Genomic DNA, 22,330 nt, shown 5'->3' with positions numbered 1-22,330 from the left:
TTGTATTTATAGAACTTAACACTAGAAGCGCCGAGCAGCGGTCATTTGACCGCAATGGGGAAAAAAAAAATACTTCACACTCGATCAAAATCCAGAACCCTCCTATGGAGTTAATTATGTGCCAAAATTTAACAAACAAACACAATCTGCTTTGCAAAGAAAAAAAATCGACTTTCTCACAAATGCACCCACCGTACTTTCTCACAAATGCGGCCAACCTATTTTCTCACAAATGCAATGGAGCAACTTCCTCTTCCAAAACAGCAGATGGCGCTATCGGTCAATTTACTCTATTCTCCCGAGACCTCAAACAACGTGTTTATATGGTTTACCCTTATGTCCCAGAGGAATATGAGTGGGGAACAGTTTTGAGGTGTCCATTATATATTCAGACAGCCAGACAAATTAACAATCCACTATCTTTAGGATAGAGCCCTGAGGGGAATACAGTTATATCAAACCACAGTTGCATTTTAATTAACTATTCCATAGTGGTGGTTTGGACCGTTAAAGTTAACGTCTTACAATGTGTGGCGCATCGCAGGGACCAAGATTGGAGGCGCGCATTTGCCCAATCAAAATTGGGATTGTGAAAACTGAGCAAAGGCAGACCCAGCACGACGGAATGGTCCGTCTGAGGAAGCGAGGTGGGGTGAGGTGAGTTACTTTCAGTAACGGACAGGAGCTGACTCAATGCTTCCCCCCCCCCCCACAGTACAAACATAGCCCCGCAGTCAGTCGTCGGGCTTTCTCGGTCGGGGTGAGACGTGATGTGTCCACGTCCATGGCCTCGGTCGAGGACCCCTCGCACTCGACTGGCTGCAGCTGATGAGGACTCACTTTGCGGCGCGGCTCGGGACGTTTTGATAATCGGAGCAGCGGACGATGCTGCTGGCTGCGCAGATGCTGGTCAAGCTTGATAGCTAGCGCAATGCATTCCTCGAGAGACAAGTCTGCGTCCCGGCACGCCAGCTCTAGTTGGATGTCTGGGGCGAGTCCATCTCAGAATCTTGCAAGCAAGCTCTTTTCACACCAGCCACTTTCAGCCGCTAACACCTGGAACTTCACCGCATACTCCGCCACCGGCGTGTTCCCCTGTCTGAGCCTCAACAGCTGCTGCTCACCAGTTCTTCCCTGGTCGGGGTAATCAAAGACTGCGCAAAGGGCCTCGATGTAGCGATGATAGTGAGTGATGGTGGCGCCTCCGGTGCTCCATACGGCTGTAGCCCAGTCTAGCGCGCGCCCTGTGAGATGCTGGGTGACAAAGCTCACCTTTTGCAGATCCGTCATGTTTGGGAAGTCCGCTAAGTACAGCTTACAGGCGAGCAAAAACCGTTTACAGCCCTCGGGATCTCCTCCATACCTTTCGGGAGGAGCGGGGCGCGGAAGCGACGGTGTCACAGGTGGCTGGGGAGCAGCCGGAGGCACTCTCGCCGTCGCGAGTTGGCTGACGCTGCATGCGAGGTCATGGACTGCTCGTGCCAGGCTCCCGTAGCTATGCAGGCGAGCATTCTCGTCTGGCAGGGGAATTCCTGCTGCGTCCTGACGGGTCCGTTCATCTGTCATGTTTTTTTGGGTAAAGAAACGGACACAAGATGCAGGTATGGGTTGAAACACACTTGAGTCCCTTTTTATTTCTTTGTTAATCTTTCCCACGTATATTGAACTCTTCATAAACAGTGATAACACAAAAAACAAGAAAACACAAAACGGGGCTTCAGCACAGCCTCCTCAGGCTGGGTCTGCAGGCGGGTACGAACACACAAGAGTTTACAGCAAAACTAACATAAATGTCACGATGGCTCTACGCTGCGCTTGGCTGGCGTCTTGACCGTGACCTTGACCCTACCGCCTGGTTACAATAGGCCTTACCCCGACCCTGCAGACTTGGCTTAGTCCTGAGGAGGAGACAGGAAGGCACAGTGAGGTTGGAACAAAACATGCAAAACAAACATAGCAACAACAGTGAACGGACAAGACACTACAGGTTCGGCTGGCTTAAATAAAGACACACAGGGGAGAGACACAGGTGAACATAATTTGTGCTAAGGGGAAGACATACCAACGTAGACACACTAGGGGGAGACAAAGCCTCGGCTCAATAGTCCGGGGAACCGGATCTCACTCCCCCGGACTGTGGTGGCACAGGTGTGACACCGGTGAGGCCGATTCATTACTTCTGCAGCCCACACGCACACGTTTGCAACATACAGGACTTTGGACATTCATTACATTCACTGTAAATATTGTTTTTTTTGTTGCCCCAGTTTGTTTATTTTTGTACAATAAACACTTTGGTTTGTTTAACTGTTTTTTTTTTTTAACATGTCATCCTTGTTCTTTTATTACCAGTGCTACAGATCCTGTAAAAAAGATCCCTTATAGCGTAATCTCTATTAATTATTTAACATGAGTGTTACAAGTGTGTGCATAAGGAGTTATGGAATAATAATAGGTGTGTGCACATATGTATACATAGATTCAGGACATGATCAGTGATCAGTGTTAGCCATACACTATACTTATAAAAATCAAAGAAATGTACATTCTGTAAAATTAAGCAGAATAATTCCCCAGATATACAGTAGATCATAATAATAATCAGAATGTTAAGGGCGACTTTTGTTTGTTGTGAAAATGTTTTCCATATAGTGAGCTGTCCAATCAGGGAACACATGCAGCTGCAAATGGTGGACAATTAGTAATGTTGTGTTTTCTGTCAGATTAAACATGATTACTGAAGTTATTTAATGTGAAATCACATGATGGGACTGTGTGTGACTATTGTTCATTTGGACCAGAAACAAGAAAAAAAATGCAACAGGACATGTTTTTTTTTTAATCCTACAGGTGGTGCACTCTGGAATTGGCACTTAGACATGATGATAATATCGTCTCGGTTGGTGACGGTGATTCTCATAAAGCATTCTGTTAAAGTCATCTTTAAAACTGCAAAATAAACATTATTAAATTATAAAAAGCAGCTTTTTAATCCTCTATTGTGTAATGTCATTTTCTAATAATATATGAAGAAATTAAGATGTTTTTAAATGTAACAGTAAATGTAACTTTCCCACATAAATACCTGCGTTTGAGTTTTAAACTAAATGAGCTCTGCTTCCTCATCTCACTGAGCAGGAGAGTTAATTATCTCAGGAATACACAGATTTTCTACCTTTGAGCTTTTAAAGTTAAGTTCACACATCACTATTATATAAATGTTCCTCATGGCTTCATTCAGACACACTGCTCATGTAGACGTGGGATATTTACATTCTCACACAATTCTACACACACACACACACACACACACACACATACACACTGTGGAAGGAAACCTGGAGTACTCTTCTAGCTTTAGTTTCTGTTCCCTCCTGACACTCAGTGTTTATAAAGATGAACAGGACAGACACACTGTAATTCAGTCATGAGTTAATAGTGTAGAAGTGAATTTTACTTCATCAGTAGTGATTGTATGTGACAGAGTTTAATCATTTACACATGAACAGATTTACTGTATCTACACTCTGAGTCTTTACAGAAATGAATGATTCAGTTTTAAAATGTTACTCATTTAAATAATAGTTTCTGAAATTAATATACAAACTTTTTATTTTTTTCTTACAGCGAGTCCTAAACCTGCGGTGAATGTAGAGACTAAACTACCGGTTTACAGAGGAGAGAATGTGACTCTCAGTTGTGATATAAATGGAGGAGGAGACCCTGAGTGGACATATAAGTGGTTTATGGACGATACGCCAGTCTCTATATCACACACAACACACAAGATTTCAGTCGTATCCGATGACGGGGGTAAATACACCTGCAGAGGGAAGAGAAGTGACTCTCAGCACTCACTGAAGAGTGATCCTCCATCACTCTCTGTATTAGGTGAGTGTGTGTGTGTGTGTGTGTGTGTTATTACTTACTGTATACATGCAACATTCATCACTAGTTTCTGATTTTCCTTAAATGATTATTGTATGACAAACCAAGCTCCTTATTTTTGTTTACTCACTTTTCTATTTTAAATTCACCAAATCAATTGATGTGTAAGGAATCACCACAATTCATTATCTACTGTATACTGATGCAATTACAAAATACCACCAACCTTTGACGAAGGAAAACCATATGAGAGCTGCAAGAATGAAGTTGGAGTTTGGATTAGAGTTACCGAGCTTAAAAAAAACAGGCTCTTGCGGTGGCTTTAGCGCTGTCAGGAAGAGTGAGGGGAAACTTCGATAGGTAGACAATTTGAATAAGGACAGCGGCATGGCGACTTTACTAATGGAACTTGATAGTTTGTTTCTAAAGGAAGAATGCAGTATTAGCTTTCAAATTACTAGATACCACGTGTAGAGATAAAAGACCAACAGTTAGCGCTGACGGCATGTGCAGATTTGACTTTTGTGTCAATGAAGTTGGTGTTAAAAAAGGATTTTTGCAGGAAATGTGTGTGCTAAAGCAGTGAGAATTAATCAGGAAAGTGCATATTGGACAGAACAGAGGTGACAGAGGCACACCATGGCCCTAAAATAAACAACCACTGCCTGGCACAAACCCAGTGGACAGGTATGGGTGCAGATCTAAATGTGCTGTATGTCAAAGTATGTTCCATTGGGCAAAGGGAAGGACAGGTAACGGATAGATCATTACATCACTAAGTAAATTATAACTGTAATAAAGGAAGTAAACAAAACTGAAACACACAGCCATAGACTATTTAGATTTGGAGATGGAAAAGTGGTCAATTCTACAAAAAGGCTGAAAAATACCTGCAAAAATTGTAACATAGTAAAGTGTAACATGGAGCCTGAGGTTGTCCCTGCAGACATTCCACTACTTTTAAGCAAAGCCTCTCTGAAGAGAGCAGGAACAGTGCTTGACATGGAAAATGACAGCAATAATGTGCAGCCAACCTGTTTAACTTGAGTTTACACGTTCTGGACATTACTGGTGACCATTGGGGGCAATTGTGGCAATATTAAAGATATTCAGTGTAATGAGCAGACCATAGCAATTACTGAATTATTATTGAACTAAATTAGATATTCGGTAAATTACTGAAAAGAAGGAGGATGAGGATGAGATACTGACAGTTACAGAAACCATAAACTCATAAACACAATTCTGATGAAGCTTCATAAACAATTCGGTCATGCTTCTTTTGAGAGACTACAAAGGCGTCTTAGTAGCTCAGACAACAAAGATCCAGAATGCAACATCATCTTACAAAAAATTGTGAGCGAATGTGAAATATATCAAAGATACAGTAAAACTAAAGCAAGACCGGTTGTTGGTCTACCACTAGCAGCTCAATACAGTGAAACTGTGACTGTAGACCTGCATGAACTCGAACAAGGTGTGTGGTACGGTATCTCCATAATATTGATCAGTTCACACGGTTTAGTGCGGGGAGTATTCTGACCACCAAAAGGTCCTGTGAAATAGTGAAACATTTTGGCCATAACTGGATAAGTGTACATGGCCCACCACAGTTCAGTAACAATGGTGGAGACTTCACCTTCACCTTCAACAATAATGAGGTGAGAGATATGGCAGAGAACTTCAACATAGAAATAAAGAGTACGGCAGCATACAGCCCATGGAAAAATGGTCTCCTGAAGCAACACAAACAAACACTTAGTGAAATCATAATGAAGGTGAAGACAAGTACTGGTTGTGGTTGAAACACTGTGATGGACTCTGCTCTTATGGCAAAGAACACCATGCAAATAGTCTATGGCTACAGTCCTCATCAGTTAGTGTTTTGGCAGAATCTAACCTACACTCTGTGTTAATTTATAAACCTCCAGCCTTAAAGGGAACTACAAAAGTTGAGTGGGTGACAAGACACATTCCTGCATTACATGCATCAAGAAAGGCTTTTACATAAAGAATACGAAGAGCACTGCAAAAGCAACTACATCCCGCAGATAAAAAGTATGAAATGTGTGACAAGGTGTACTACAAGCAAGTGGATTGTCCAGAGTGGAAATGACCAGGAATTGTTATTGGCCAGGATGGTGTGGTGGTGTTTGTCAGACATGGAGGAACATGCTTCAGGGTACATCATCTCAGATTGAGAAAAGTAAATACAGAAGGTGAACATTAAATTGTGACACATGCAGGTGCAGAAAATGACAGTCTGTGACCAAGGACAGGAGTTTGATTACGATACACAAGGGACAATAGAAGCACTAAATGAGACGCAGCAGGAGGTGAGACAATTGGAGAACACAGGAGTAACCTCTAGCAGAGGTGCAGAGTGAAGCAGAACACCACCAACTTGACATTATAGAGACATTTTCAGCAAAACAGAAAGTGATTTCAGCTTAAAAAACTGACAAATTTAAAATATAGATCAAGGATAGAGAAAAAGGTGTACTACAGAGAGCTAAAGTTTTTTTGGACGTGCAGGTAAAGCTACAGGGAAATGTAAAACCTGGTATAATTTGATGCTCATTCAGCCCACTGATGTTGCATCATTATGGAGTCAGTTGACATGTCAAATGTAGAAGACCTTCAGGTAGAACCAACTGTGACAAATGCAAGTACCAGAGATGTTTGTGAGGATATAACTGTAACCAAAGATACAACATTTGACATGGCAAATCAAAAAGAGACAAAGAGCTGGAATTAGTAAAGAATAAGGGACAAAAGTAGATTTCCACCAGATGGGTTTGTACCCTCAAAGAGACACCTAATGGACCAGTACCAAAAGCACGACTATTGGCTAGAGGTTTTGAGGAGTTAGAGATGTCAGAACTGAAACCCAAAGTAGATCCTGCTATATTCTATTGGTTAGATAAAGACCCCACTGTGACTGGTCTACTTGCTTGTCATGTAGATGACTTTATTAAGGGTGGCACACAAAGCTTCTCTATAACTGTAATACCTCTCCTTCAGGCAATGTTTCAGGTAGGACTTGAGGAACATGAGAACTTTTGTTATATGGAAATAGACATTACGTTTCGACAATTGGCAGACTTACAAAATTGCTTTTAGGCTTTCATCATCGGATAGATACTTACACTGGAATACTAGGTTCCTAACTAAGTGCCATCAGTCAAACACAGTTGGAAAGGGAAACAGTTGCTAAAAAAGAATATGTCTGGAAATAAGCAGCATCAAAGAACTTGTCCAAGCACAAAAGAGTGAGCGGTGCTTTGGTACAAAACAAATGAAAAGCTTGCAGATTGCCTTACAGAAAAGGGTTCTTCAACTCTCCAGTTGCTTAAAGCACTTAGTGTGGGACAATGGACACTTGAATAGAATATACACACATTTAGGCTCATTTATAAGAATCTAATCGTTGAAAATATATTGCTAATGTTTTCTAGAATAGTTTTCCCAGGCAATATGTTTTAGGTTATGTTTTGTTAAGTTCCGTATATTCCTAATAACTGCTTGTATAAAAGTATGCATGCTTTATTCTACAGGGAGTAAATAAAAGCGCTTATTGTGGAGAGGGGGCGTGTCAATGTTTTGGCGGTTACGCATGTTGGAAGTGTATTTGGCGGAAGCTTGGCAGCTGGCACATAATAAATGTGTTCTTGCGTAGTTCAATGCATTGTAATTTGTCATTTAACATCATGATTTTACATTTTTAAAAATACATAAATAAATAAAGTTTCACTACTGCACCCATGAAGATAAATTGATAGAGAGGTATGAGAGAGATGCATCATCACATAGCAGTTATTTTCTGCATATTATTGACGCTTTACATCTAATATATAGATTTTTATTCACATCATTTGAATAACTGAAAATTCATAAACAATGTGACATTAGTCCTGATGTGTTTAGTGTCGTTACTGAGAGAGTAATAGTGTTTTACTGTAGAGGTGATTTGTGTAGTAAAGACTACTTCACATTCTGATACTGTATTTAATCTCTAACAGAAAAACCTAAACCTGTGATCACATCAAGTCCTGAAGGAGACGTTTTGACAGGAAACTCAGTGACTCTGACCTGTAGACTGAATGTGCAGCCTGATGGATGGAAGTTTTACTGGACCACACCCACACAGAGCAAAGAGACTGAGACTGAAGCACAACACTCCTCTCCTTCCTACTCTTCCCACCACACCATCACGCCAGTCAGTGTCTCTGATGGAGGTCAGTACAGGTGCAGAGCTGGAAGAGGAACCCCAGTCTACTACACTCTGTACAGTGATGATCTCTCACTAAGTGTTATTGGTGAGTAAGAGACTTTCTGTTAAGTGATTCTGTACAACACTGAACATGTGAGCAGCATCACAACACAGCAACATTTACACACACTGTACACACTCTTATCTAATCATAAAGAGAAATCAGAGGATCAGTGTGTTTTCCCTTTAGTGTGTTGTTCCCCTGCTGACACTCAGTGCTGATGAAGATACAGAGTTCTGTGAAGGATAAACATATTAATGATAAAGATCTGTAAAATGAACAGTAATGTGCTGTAAAAACATGACATTTAAATATTCTAATTCATTTAAAGTCAAATTTAGGAAAAAAAAAAACACTAAAACAATGAACTAAACACAACTGTGGCAGAGATTTTGTCAGGGTGAACTAACCTGGGCGACCAGATGACTTAGCTTTAGCGATTAGCCCAATGTAGCGTGGATGGTGAACCCAAACGCGGATGAAAGCAAATAGGCAGGATAACCACGCGATTTAGTTTAAGGACTTTCACAAAAGGGGAGCAAGGGAAAAACACAAATTTAACCCGCGTCCTATAAACACACACTCAAAATCAGAAAGCAAAACCCAATAAAGGGAGTACTCACGAATTGATGAATGGAAAGCCAGAACCGACATGGGCTGAACTTAATGACTGAGCAAGATGCTATGGTTTGTTTACTCCTTTTATACTTCCTGGTTCGCGACCGCTTCACTTCCGGGTCCTAGTGCCGGTCGCGTTCCGAGTGTGCATGACAGATTTACAGTTAGGTCCATAAATATTAGAACATTAAAAACTGTTATTTTGCCCGCCTGTCACTGAATATTAAAAATTAAAACAATCTTTATCATGTCTTTATAACATGTAGATGTTTCAGTTTAAGTGTATTTACACACACTGTGAGGAGTGATAACATTGTGTTTGTGTTTTTTTCCAAATGAAGGATTATCTGTTCCTCAGTTCTTTATTTTTGGATCAGATTAGTTGTAAAATACTTGTGTTAAATAATGTTAAAACCCTTAGGGGTCGACAGCATCATCGTTGGTGGTGCCAATCACTTTTTACTCTCTGCGAGTGTTTTTGTAAATGAAATTATATTGTAGCAACCCAGAAAAAATATGTACACAAACGGTAGACAGTTTTCTTTCCAAAAAGTTTATTACCAATTCAATGTTTGTTACTAAGTTGAAAATAAAAAAAACAGAGGTACGTCAGATTCTCGTGTCCACACGTGTTGGAGCCCCGCCGACCGCTTAACGCTCCATTCACATGCAAGATTTATGTAAACGACTCTATTCAGATGTCAGTAAATGCTAATTGCTGTGTTGTTTGGCGGAGTGATGTGCTGATGCATGTCCGTGTCCAACAGGACAGAAAGGGCTTAAATGAAAAAACAAAAAAAAATTCAATATTTTCACGTAAATATTCTTATATACGTGTAAAAATCTTTTCCCGAAATAATGATTCGTCTCCTGAATCCACACGAAGTGCTTCAGGTTTTTAAAATAATAGTAATCATCATGCTTTTTTGCTGTTTGTGTCCAGTGTTGAATAATTATTAGATTTTTCTGGGATACTGATTTTACATTCTGTCTGCTAAGGTTGTCCCTCTTTGATCTGAGTATATTATGGCTAAAACAAAGTCGCTCGTATCGGCAGCATTTTGAACAAAGGGGAGATGAAACGTGCAAAGTGAAAGTGTCTGTTTTTCATTGAAGAAATTCATAAAGTCTTCACTTCTATACTGTGACGGAGTACTCTCTGCAGATATTTTAGGTTTTATTAGTCTAGCCACTGTATTAAATAAGAACCTGGGAGTGTTTTGGTTTCTTACTATCAGTTTGCTCAGATCCTCGACCCGAGCAGCTTTTAGAGCCTGTCTATAGCTGGACATACTGTCTTTATACGCAATTCTAAAAACTTCTAATTTAGTTTTTCTCCACGTTCGCTCGAGGTTTTGGGTTGACTTTTGCTCGGTTACGGGTTGATTACGGGATTAATCCTCCTGTGTTTTTATTTATTTATTTATTTTTCATAGAGCATGCCGTGCACTGTTTCTCTGCAGTCTACAGCAGCTGTTACTTTTTACTGCATTTCAGTACACCGCTCCTGTGCTACCACTCCTGTACCTGTTTATTCTGCATGGCCGAGAGTGAACTGTCTGCTACTAGTTAATCGATCTCTGATGGCAGATTGACAGATTTTTAAAAAGGGACCATGCAAAACATAGTGGGGTGGCCGTCAGTATACTCTGTGTGGGAAACACTGCCTGCATTGCACATACCCCGATCCTGCGATGTGACTGTTGCTCATACGCTCATCACAATGTCCATCCTGAAACAATGTATATAAACCAGCCGTTAATGATTTTAACAATGTTCCACCGAGCCCCAAATAACTGATAATGAAACTGCGCCCTCAATATGAACATGAAGCTAAATTAAAACCATGTCACTGACTATTATGGAGGTTTTAACAATATGATAATGAGCTCATATCGTCCCATTAACGGATAAACGCCGACCTATAGACATTGGAGGAATGGGACATATGTCCTGCCCTCACTCTCTCACATACACAGGTATACTGCGGCCGGAGCGCACCGAGACGAAACTCCACCCGTTTGCTTTCTCCATGTGAAGAGAAATAATGTAAGTGTAATCTCATTGTAATTAACACACATTTACAGCTGCATGGAGACATCAATCACACACAAAAGCTGCACACAAATACAGTTGAAACCAGATATTTACATACACTTCAGAAAAAAAACACTTTTAATCAGAGTAACCTTTTTTTGTTTTAGATCAATAAATATTAACATATTTCTTTGCATTTGTTTAAGGTCCGAATCGAGCGATTTATCACTTACATCAAAGTCAGAAGTATACATACACTCCCCTTAGTATTTGGTAGAATTGCCCCGATACTGTTTCACTTGGGCCAGTCGTTTCAGGTATCCTTCCACAAGCTCTCTACAATAGTTTACTGGAATTTTGGCCCACTGCTCTTGACAGAACTGGTGTAACTGGGTCAGGTTTGGAGGTCTTCTTGCTCTCACTTGTCCTTCCAATAACTTGACTTTCTTGTCCTTAAGCCACTTTTTAACTAATCTGGAGGTATGCTTGGGGTCATTGTCCATTTGGAAGACGTATTCGCGCCCAAGCTTTAACTTCCTGACTGATGTCTTCAGATATATCCACATAATTGTCTTTTCTCATGATGATCTATTTTGTGAAGTCCATCAGTCCCTTCTGCAGCAAAGCAACCCCACCACATTATACTACCACCTTCACACTTCACAGATGGGATGGTGTTCTGAGGCTTTAAATTAATATCCATAAAATTCTCCCTCGCTCGATTCTGACATTTAACAAATGCAAACAATGTGTTTATATTTATTGATCTAAAACAGAAAAAGTTTACTCTGATTTAATGTTTGACAGTAAAGAAAAAAAAAAGTTTGTGTTTTTTTTTTCTGAGTTGTATATAAATATCTGGTTTTAACTGTACACCATCATTAAGCAGTGTGGGCGGTGATATGGTTCTATCCAGAGAAGGAAATACATGTGAGTGTAAACATGATTATGAGAATCGAGGGAGCGAGAGAGTCATCACTTCAGCACAATCACTTTATATTCCGGATTTTTACTTTTCCTTTTCTTCTCTCCTTTTTTTGTATTAATAATGATTTTTCTTTAACTGTACTTTTCTCTGTTCATTATTATTATTATTAGTAGTAGTAGTAGTGCAGCGATTATTATTATTATTATTATTAATATGTATTCTTTTCATCTGCTGTCTGTGTGAGTGGGCGTGGCCAAATGCCTCTGATGCACTGTTTTGTGTATGATTAAATTTGCACAGTTACAAACTTACAAAGTTACACACCAGCTGGAGCATTAACAGAGTGTGTGATGGTACATATTATTATATATATAATAATACATAGTTGTATAAATTTTGGTTCATTTCAAATTTAAAAGATGTGTTATAAATTTTTAAAATGCTCTTATTAGTGAGTATTTGATGAGAAAACACCTAAAAATATGTGAAACTTTGTGTGACTATAATGTTCATTCGGACCAGAAACAAGAAAAAAATAATTGTAAGTTTAGTAGTTTTTTTTTTTTTATCCTACAGGTGGCGCACTCTGTACTCCTTACACATTTTTTTACCCTGTTAGTTTGTACTGTTTAAATTCTGCACTTAGTTTTTAAGTAAGAAAACTGATGTTATTAGGAATCGGCTGCATACAATCATTAAACTTAAAAAAAAGATTTATTGTATCAAAACCAGGAGAAATATAATATCGAATCTGGTTTATAAAATCGTGCTACTTATAGAATTGCAGTTGTGATGGAATTGGCACTTAGATATGGTGATAATATCGTATCGGGTGGTGACGGTGATTCTCATCTCTAAAGCATTCTGTTAAAGTCATCTTTAAAACTGCAAAATAAACATTATAAAATTATAAAATTTTCAATCCTCTATTGTGTAATGGCATTTTCTAATAAATTAAGATGAATTAAGATGTTTTTAAATGTAACAGTAAATGTAATGTAAATGTAACTTTCCCACATAAATACCTGCGTTTGAGTTTTAAACTAAATGAGCTCTGCTTCCTCATCTCACTGAGCAGGAGAGTTAATTATCTCAGGAATACACAGATTTTCTACCTCCTGTTACTGCAGGACACACATCACTATTATATAAATGTTCCTCATGGCTTCATTCAGACACACTGCTCATGTAGACGTGGGATATTTACATTCTCACACAATTCTACAGTTAGTGTGTGTGTACTACAGTATGAGGTGGGGTACTGGACAGGGGGCCAATCCATTGCAGAGCACACACACACACACACACACACACACACACACACACTGTGGAAGGAAACCTGGAGTACTCTGAGGAAACCCACCAAGCACAGGGAGAAGATACAAACTCCACACACACAGACCCGAGGCAGAGATCCCAGGATTATTTCTATCATGATTGTGTCTCTTCTAGCTTTAGTTTCTGTTCCCTTGCTGACACTCAGTGTTTATAAAGATGAACAGGACAGACACACTGTAATTCAGTCATGAGTTAATAGTGTAGAAGTGAATTTTACTTCATCAGTAGTGATTGTATGTGACAGAGTTTTTTAGCTTTTGTTGCCATTCAGATTATCCGTCTCTTTGATTTGTCTTCAATTTTCCTCCTGCGGCCGCGTCCAGGGAGGTTGTGTACAGTCCCATGGATTTTAAATTTCTGAATAATATGTACAGCTGTAGTCACAGGAACATCTCACTGCTTGGAGATGGTCTTATAGCCTTTTCCTTTAACATGCTTGTCTATAATTGTCTTTCGAATCTCCTGAGACGACTCTTTCCTTGGCTTCCTCTGGTCCATGCTGAGTGTGGTGGTACACACCATGTCACCAAACAACACAGTGACAACCTGGAGCCCTATACAGTATATATATATATATATATATATATATATATATATATATATATATATATATATTCAGTATATATATATGAACAAAAAATATAAACGCAACACTTTTGCCGAAATAATCCATCCCACCTCACAGGTGTGCCATATCAAGATGCTGATTAGACAGCATGATTATTGCACAGATGTGCCTTAGACTGTCCACCTGTAAAAGGCCACTTTGAAAGGTTCAGTTGAATCACACAGCACAATGCCACAGATGCCACAAGTTTTGAGGGAGCGTGCAATTGGCATGCTGACAGAAGGAATGTCCACCAGATCTGTTGCTCGTGAATTGAATGTTCATTTCTCTACCATAAGCCGTCTCCAAAGGTGTTTCAGAGGATTCGACAGTACATCCTACCAGCCTCACAACCGCAAACGACGTGTAACCACACCAGCCTAGGACCTCCACATTCAGCATGTTCGCCTCCATGTTAGTCTGAGACCAGCCACTCGGACAGCTGCTGAAACAATCGGAGTGCATAACCAAACAATTTCTGCACAAACTGTTAGAAACAGTCTCAGGGAAGCTTATCTGCATGCTCGTCGTCCTCATTGGGGTCTCGATATGACTCCAGTTCTTCATCGTAATGGATTTTGACAGATTTGTGAACAATATTTGAGGGATATGGTTATTTTGTTTATGTAGAAAATGTTTCAGATCTTTGAGTTTAGCTCATTAAAAATGGGAGCAAAAACATATATATATATATATATATATATTATAGGCCCACTGACTGATTACAAGATTGTAGACACCTGTGATGCTAATTAGTGGACGCACCTTGAATCCACATGTCCCTTTGGTCACATTATTTTCAGTCTTTTCTAGGAGTACCATCATTTTTGTCCAGGCCTGTTCCATGAGTTTATTCTTTTTAATAATTCCGTTGAAGCATGGTTAAAAAGCAATGTCTGACTTTCATTGGTTAACATATTTATTATTACTTTTGTCGGATTAAAGTTATTTCTGTGACCATTGTGAGTTTTTCTTTCATTGACTGAAGGGTACCAACAATTTTGTCCACGTGTGTACATGTCAGCAGATTTACTGTATCTACACTCTCAATGTGTTCACAGAAATTATAGATTCAGGTTTAAATATGTTACTCATTTAAATAATAGTTTTTGAATTTTTTTTTTTTTTTTCTTACAGCGAGTCCTAAACCTGTAGTGAATGTAGAGACTAAACTACCGGTTTACAGAGGAGAGAGTGTGACTCTCAGGTGTGATATAAAGGGAGGAGGAGACACTGAGTGGACATATGAGTGGTTTATGAACAATAGCCCAGTCTCTCCATCACACACAACACAGAGGATTACAGTCGTATCTGATGACGGGGGTAAATACACCTGCAGAGGGAAGAGAAGTGACTCTCAGCTCTCAGTAAAGAGTAATCCTCCATCACTCTCTGTATTAGGTGAGTGTGTGTGTGTGTGTGTGTGTGTGTGTGTGTGTGTTATTACTTATACATGTAACATTTATCACTAGTTTCTGATTTTCTTCCAGGTTTTATTGTGAGATAAACCGAGTCTCATTATTCTGATTGTACAGCTCCTTATTTCTGTTTATTCACTTTTCTGTCTTAAAGTCACCAAATCATCTGATGTGTAGAGAATCAGCACAATTCATTATCTATTCTGATCTGTGTGACACATTTCTCCTCAGCTTTTATTTACACTGTCAGGAAATAACAGACATTAATGAGAACCAATTCCTCTTCATCTAATAGTCAAACTGATTTTACTGTCAGGAGTTTACATGATTAAAAACAAACAAACACAAACAAATAAATAAATACACCAATTATGATAAATTGATAGAGAGATTTGAAAGTTGCATCACAGTTATTCTCTCACCCTCACTTTGATATTACTAATGTTTTACATCTAATATCTCTACAGATTTTTATTCTCATCATTTGAATAACTGAAAATTGATAAACAATGTGACATTAGTCCTGATGTGTTTAGTGTCGTCACTGAGAGAGTAATAGTGTTTTACTGTAGAGGTGATTTGTGTAGTAAAGACTACTTCACATTCTGATACTGTATTTAATCTATAACAGAAAAACCTAAACCTGTGATCACATCAAGTCCTGAAGGAGACGTCCTGACAGAAACCTCAGTGACTCTGACCTGTAGACTGAATACACAGTCCACTGGATGGAAGTTTTACTGGATCACACCCACACAGAGCACTGAGACTGAAACAAACTCCTACATCATCACATCAGTTAGTGAATCTAATAGAGGTGGATATCAGTGCAGAGCTGGAAGAGGAGACCCAGTCTACTTGACACACGACAGTAATGAACTCCAGTTAGACGTTACTGGTGAGTAAGAGACTTTCTCTCATGTGATTCTGTACAACACTGAACATATAAACACCATGTGATCAGCATCACAATACAGTAACATTTACACAGTTAGACACAGAGAAGTGTTTCCTGTAGATGATTGTATTAAAGTTAAAGAGAGACAGTGTGAGCACGGCTGAGCAGGGCCGGTGTGAGCTGAGCTGGAGATCAAGTGGAACAACACTAGTTTAGATTTAGTGGAAAATGTCACAAAAACCTGTAAAACTCTTTTAATAAGCTGCTAAGAGGCTGTTTAATGGTCTTCATAAAGTTACTGCTTCAGAAACATCACCATGCTCGAGTGGAGAGTCTGAGTGTGAATGAGTGAAGAGGACCAGGGGCGAGATTTTATACTGAAACACTGAGTGGAAGAGACTCTAGAGATTAGAGAGGGAGTGTGTAGGAGGAGTTATCAGCTGACAACAGGTGTGTGTGTGTGTGTGTGTGAGAGAGAGAGAGAGAGAGTGTGTGTGTGTGTGTTAGGGTTGCCAACTCTGTAAAATGGAAATAAGGGACAAAGGGATGTTGAAGTGGCGGTATTGTGTGTGTGTGTGTGTGTGTGTGTGTGTGTGTGTGTGTGTGTGTGTGTGTGTGTGTGTGTGCACCCCCCCTCCATTTCCTGGGTGTTGAAAAGCCTGATGTCTTGTGGGAAGAAACTGGTTCTGTGGTCCTGAGTGTTTGATCACCGATTTCCAGATGCAGAATGATAAAGCGTGAATGTAAACACACACACCACAATGCTGGTGGCCTTGCTGATGCAGTGTGTGTTGTAAATGTCTGTGATGGAGGGAAGAGAGACACAGATGAGCCTAGCTGTCCTCACTGTCTGCTGCAGGGTCTTGTGGTCTGAGACAGTGCAGTTCCCAAACCAGGCAGTGATGTGAGGAAGGAGATGAGCTTTTCTGTTGCTTTGTCTTGGGGTTTCAGCAGCACATGGACCTCTGCAGTCATCCACGGCTTCTGGTTACATCGTGCGCTGTTGGTCTTGGAGACAGTGATGTCACTGATGTACTTGCTGATGTTGATAGTCACTGATGTCATGTTCTCCTCCAAGTTAGTGAATCACCGTTAGTTACAGTCTCCCTGAACATGTGCCAGTCAGTGTGATCACAACAGTCCTGATGTACAGAGACGCTCCTGCTGGGACGTTTGGAGAACCTGACTAGAGGTGTGTGTGTGTGCTGGAATTAACATAACAGAGATGTGGTGTGAGTAGAGGAGATGAGGGCGGTGCTTTGTAATTCTATAACCCTCATGCTAAACACACACACACACACACACACACACACACACACACACACACACACCTGTGTATTATATTTTATAATATGATATAAACATTCTCATTCCCTCTCTGAGCATTAAACACCCCTCATTGTGCTTCCTGACTCCTTATGTAGTAACACTTCCTACAGCTCGTATCCAGATGTTTATACATCAAACAGCTGGTGACTGCTGGAAGCTTTTTGTATAAAACGTAACAATTTAGACTCTTTCTCTTAAACCTAACAAGATGTGAATTGTCAGTACAGTAAGATGATTATTTAGTGTTGAGTCTGTATTTAAAATTGTGATCTACATTTACTTCATCAGTAGTGATTGTAGTGTGACAGAGTTTAATCATTTACATGTGAACAGATTTACTGTATCTACACTCAGAATGGAAACATGAATTCTCTGTTAAATGTTAATGCATTTCAATGTTTTAAAAATTTATCCTAAAAATAAAAATAAAATAATTATCTCATAGCTTTAGACATTAAATTCTAAATATAAACAGTAGTGTTTGTGTGTTTTGTTTCCTTACAGAGATTAAACCTGTGGTGATTATAAATCCTGATACACAGGTGTACAGAGGAGAGAGAGTGACTTTCAGGTGTAACATACAGACAGGAGGAGACACTAAGTGGACATACAGCTGGTATAAGAATGATAACACACAGCTACGAGACACAACACAGGACTTCAGCATCAGATCAGTTAGACACTCTGACGGGGGTAAATACACCTGCAGAGGGAGGAGAAGAGACTCTCAGCTCTCACAGATCAGTGATCCTGTTACACTCTCTGTATCAGGTCAGTGTGTGTGTGTGTGTGTGTGTGTTGTTATAATGTAGGTGCTGGTACACATGACCTTGTGGGTGGAGATTTACTGATGGTGTAGGACGTGAGGAATTTAAACACTGTGATGTAGATGTTGGAGTTTGTGTCATGAAGTGGTGTGTTATTTGCTCCCATTCACTGGTTCACTGGATGTTTGTCGTGTGTTCAGTGTTTAGAAAGTGTTTCTGTACTGATTTGTTTGTAAGTCGGGGACAAAGTGAGTCTTACACACCTTTGGCACAAATATACAATATAAAGTAAACCACTCCACTTGAGTAAATCTGTCTCCTTTTCCCAACACTGCCATCATGTGGCCAAAACCCGTAACCGCACCTAAAGTAATGAGTCTCAGAGTGAAATAAAGTCTCTGCGCCTTTAAATCTAGACGAGGTGAATCCCGGACGGTGTTTAGTTTCAGAGCGAATTTCACCATGAAAGAAATAATGGAAACTCCAGTGATTTGTTCAACAACCCAAAAATATTAATATAAAAATGACTAATAGAAGATTTAAAGTAACGATAAAACCAATTAACCTGCACTTTACACCTTCAAAAAAAAAATAATCCTGTGTGTGTGAGACAGGAGAGGGGGCGGGGTTATTGTATAGGACGACTGTAACTCATGCGCATGACACACACACACACACACACGTGTACGGATGTCAAATTTTTAAAAACTGAGTTTTTCTTCTTTGTTTTTAAAAACAATTTTGTTCACACGACCAACGTTTTAAAAAGATCCTTGTCCACATGAAAACGCAAAACGCGCTGTTAAGTGCTGTTAAGAGCCTCCTTAATCACCAAGTGTTTAAAAAACATTCTAGAAGTTGAGTGAAGCAACAATGACCCAAAACACCAGAGCAAGTCCACAACAGAATGGCTTCAGAAAACAAAATCCGCCTTTTGGAAGACAAAGAAAGCGTGAAAGAAACGCTGCAAACGATGAGCAAAGTCTCTCTGTTCAGAATCTCAAATGTAGATCAGCAACTGGACGTTCTAACAGGAACACGAGGAGAGAAAATGCTCCAACAAGGACAGAGTCGTGTCCTTTTACCGCTGAAATAACTGAATGGAAACAGCAGCTGGAAAAATCATTGGAAAAAAAAGAAAATCTGTACGAAGGTCAGGCTGGAGCTGGAGGAGGAGACGATAATAGAGTTGAAAATGAATTCATTTACAGAAACAGTATTTTAAAAACATTTCTTCCTCTTTTTGTCTTTGTTACAGAGACTCCAGTGGTGACTATAACCCCTGATACACACGTGTTCACAGGAGAGAGAGTGACTTTCAGGTGTGACATAAAGGGAGGAGTCAGCACTAAGTGGACATACAGCTGGTATAAGAATGATAAACCACTGCAACAACGCACAACACAGGACTTCAGCATCAGATCAGTTACACACACTGCCAGTGGTACACACACTGCCAGTGGTACATACACCTGCAGGGTGATACGTGACTCTCAGGTCGTACAGATCAGTGCTCCTGTTACACTCTCTGTATCAGGTGAGTGTGTGTTATTACTTGTGTGTGTAAAGTTATTACAAGTTTCAGATTTTATTTTAAATGTAGCAGATGTAGGACAGTCTTTTTATAATTATTTCAAAGCTAATTTTTTTTGAGTACTTTTAGTTTTCACTTTCCAATTTTAAAGTTCTTGTTAGTATTTCAGCCTCGCCCATCAAGGGGTCGTCACTGCGGACCATCAGATCCGCACAGAACTTGGCACGGGTTTTAACCATTTAGAATCCGCTTATGTTAGCTCTTTACGTAGGCAAATAATCTACAAACAGAGACACTTTGGGACTGTGGCTAGTCTACCAAGCAGTGGATGCCCGGTCAAAACCACCACTAAAGCACAATAAAGACTTGGTGAAGTAAAGAAACAACCCTGAGTGATAGCCAAAGATTTGAGGGCTTCATTAGAACTGGCGAACATCTGTGTTCATGAGTCGAAGGAAGTCACTTTTACTAAAAATAACATTGCTGCAGGCCTGAAGTTTGTAAAAGAGCACATTGACACTCCACAGCGGTATTGGCAAAATGTTTTGTGCACTGATGAAACTAAGATTGAACTATTTGGAAAGAACACAGCACTACATCTGGTGTACAAAGACTACTGCAAATCATCATGAAAACATCATCACAACTGTAAAGTATGGTGGAGGAAACATCAGGGCGTGGCCAGCTTGCAGTCATTGAGGGGAAGATGAAAAAAATCTTCAGGATAATGTGAGAATGTCTGTAGGTCAGCTAAAATTCTAGAAGTTGGGTGAAGCAACAATGACCCAAAACACCAGAGCAAGTCCACAACAGAATGGCTTCAGAAAACAAAATCTGCCTTTTGGATGGAGTGGCCAAGTCAGAAATCAGACCCCAAACCAATAGAGATGCTGTGGACTGACGGCGCTAAAGCGATACGAATATAAAGGTGTTTGGTGTCGAGGATAAAAAGTGGGAGCGAGGAGTCTGGTAATTACTAGTCGAGATGGAGAATGTGAGTGGTTTTGACAGGGCTGACCACTCAGAGAGCAGAAGACAATGCCACATGAGAATTACAGCTTAGAAAGAAAGGTTAAATAATTTCAAAACCACCAGGAACACAGATCTGAGAGTGCTGAAGAGTTTCTTATTGCAAAAAATAAATAAATAAAAATGTGAGCCGATGAGCAAAGTCTCTTTGATCAGAATCTCAAATGTAGATCAGCAACCGGACGTTCTAACAGGAACACGAGGTGAGAAAATGCTCCAGCGAGGACATATTCAGTGTCCTTTTACCGCTGAAATAACTGAATGGAAACAGGTGTTTGGGGGGAAAAGCAGCTGGAAAAGGGAGAAAAAGAAAATCTGGACGGGAGTCAGGCTGGAGCTGGAGAAGGAGATGATAAGTGGACTGGACCGTGATAACACGAGGGTTAAATAATAGATTTGAAAATGAATTCATTTACAGAAACAGTATTTTAAAAACATTTCTTCCTCTTTTTGTCTTTGTTACAGAGACTCCAGTGGTGACTATAACCCCTGATACACACGTGTTCACAGGAGAGAGAGTGACTTTCAGGTGTGACATAAAGGGAGGAGTCAGCACTAAGTGGACATACAGCTGGTATAAGAATGATAAACCACTGCAACAACGCACAACACAGGACTTCAGCATCAGATCAGTTACACACACTGCCAGTGGTACATACACCTGCAGGGTGATACGTGACTCTCAGCTCTTACAGATCAGTGCTCCTGTTACACTCTCTGTATCAGGTGAGTGTCTGTTATTACTTGTGTGTGTAAAGTTATTACAAGTTTCAGAATTTATTTTAAATGTAGCAGATGTAGGACAGTCTTTTTATAATTATTTCAAAGCTCATTTTTCTTTGTGTACTTTAATTTTTACTTTCCAATTTTAAAGTTGATGATGTTAGTATTTCGGCCTCGCCCATCGAGGGGTCGCCACAGCGGACCGTCAGAACCGCACAGACCTTGGCACAGGTTTTATTCTAGTTGCCCTTCCTGACCCAACTCTGCCATTTTATTAAGACTCAGGACTGCAGGATCAGGAGAGAAACCTCCCACTGGTGCATACCAAAGCCCCTACTGTTCAATGTTAATCAATTCATTTGATAAGTAAAGAATAAATACAACTTATTAGGTGTGATTTTTTTCAAAGTTCATTTAGGACTGAAAATATTCCTAGTACAGAGTAGGACATGAACTCTTGTTTTCTCAGCGAGGATTAAGACTGCGCCAAAGAAAGTGTGTGACGTCACACTGAAAGCCACAAAATAGGCTACACGTCATAGTGGATGTTGTAGTTTTTACAGGTTCTTGTAGTTTTAAACGGTGAAATAGTGAAATCAGCACCAGTTGTGTTGAAGCTTCATGCACACAGACAGAACTTACAGATATGTGACTCTGCTGCATGACGTCATCCTAATCAGACTGCTTCAATCACAGCTGATCCCTATAATAGATCTGTGTAGGAATAGCATAATCTGATCATAATGAGTTCAAAAAAAGTTGTGTACACTTTAATAATATAAATACATACAATTTATATATAAATATGATTATTTTAATGCATGTGCCATGGATGATGTCCACAAAACATTTATTTAGAAAAAATGGGGAAGGAAAGGGTTAAAGGGTAAATAGGGAAGGAAAGGGTTAAAGGGTAAATAGGGAGGGAAAGGGTTAAAGGGT

The 22,330-nt window shown here is 39.8% G+C and overlaps 1 pseudogene; it reads left to right on the top strand.

Moving 5' to 3' along the window:
• The window catches only part of LOC128520470 (Fc receptor-like protein 5), a 57,533-nt pseudogene that overhangs the window by 17,495 nt on the left and 17,708 nt on the right, over positions 1-22,330 (top strand).

Source organism: Clarias gariepinus, chromosome 1 (genome assembly GCF_024256425.1).
Source record: "Clarias gariepinus isolate MV-2021 ecotype Netherlands chromosome 1, CGAR_prim_01v2, whole genome shotgun sequence".
Lineage (NCBI taxonomy): Eukaryota > Metazoa > Chordata > Actinopteri > Siluriformes > Clariidae > Clarias > Clarias gariepinus.
The sequence above is the reverse complement of the archived record's forward strand: the minus strand, read 5'-3'. Positions and strand labels throughout refer to the sequence as shown.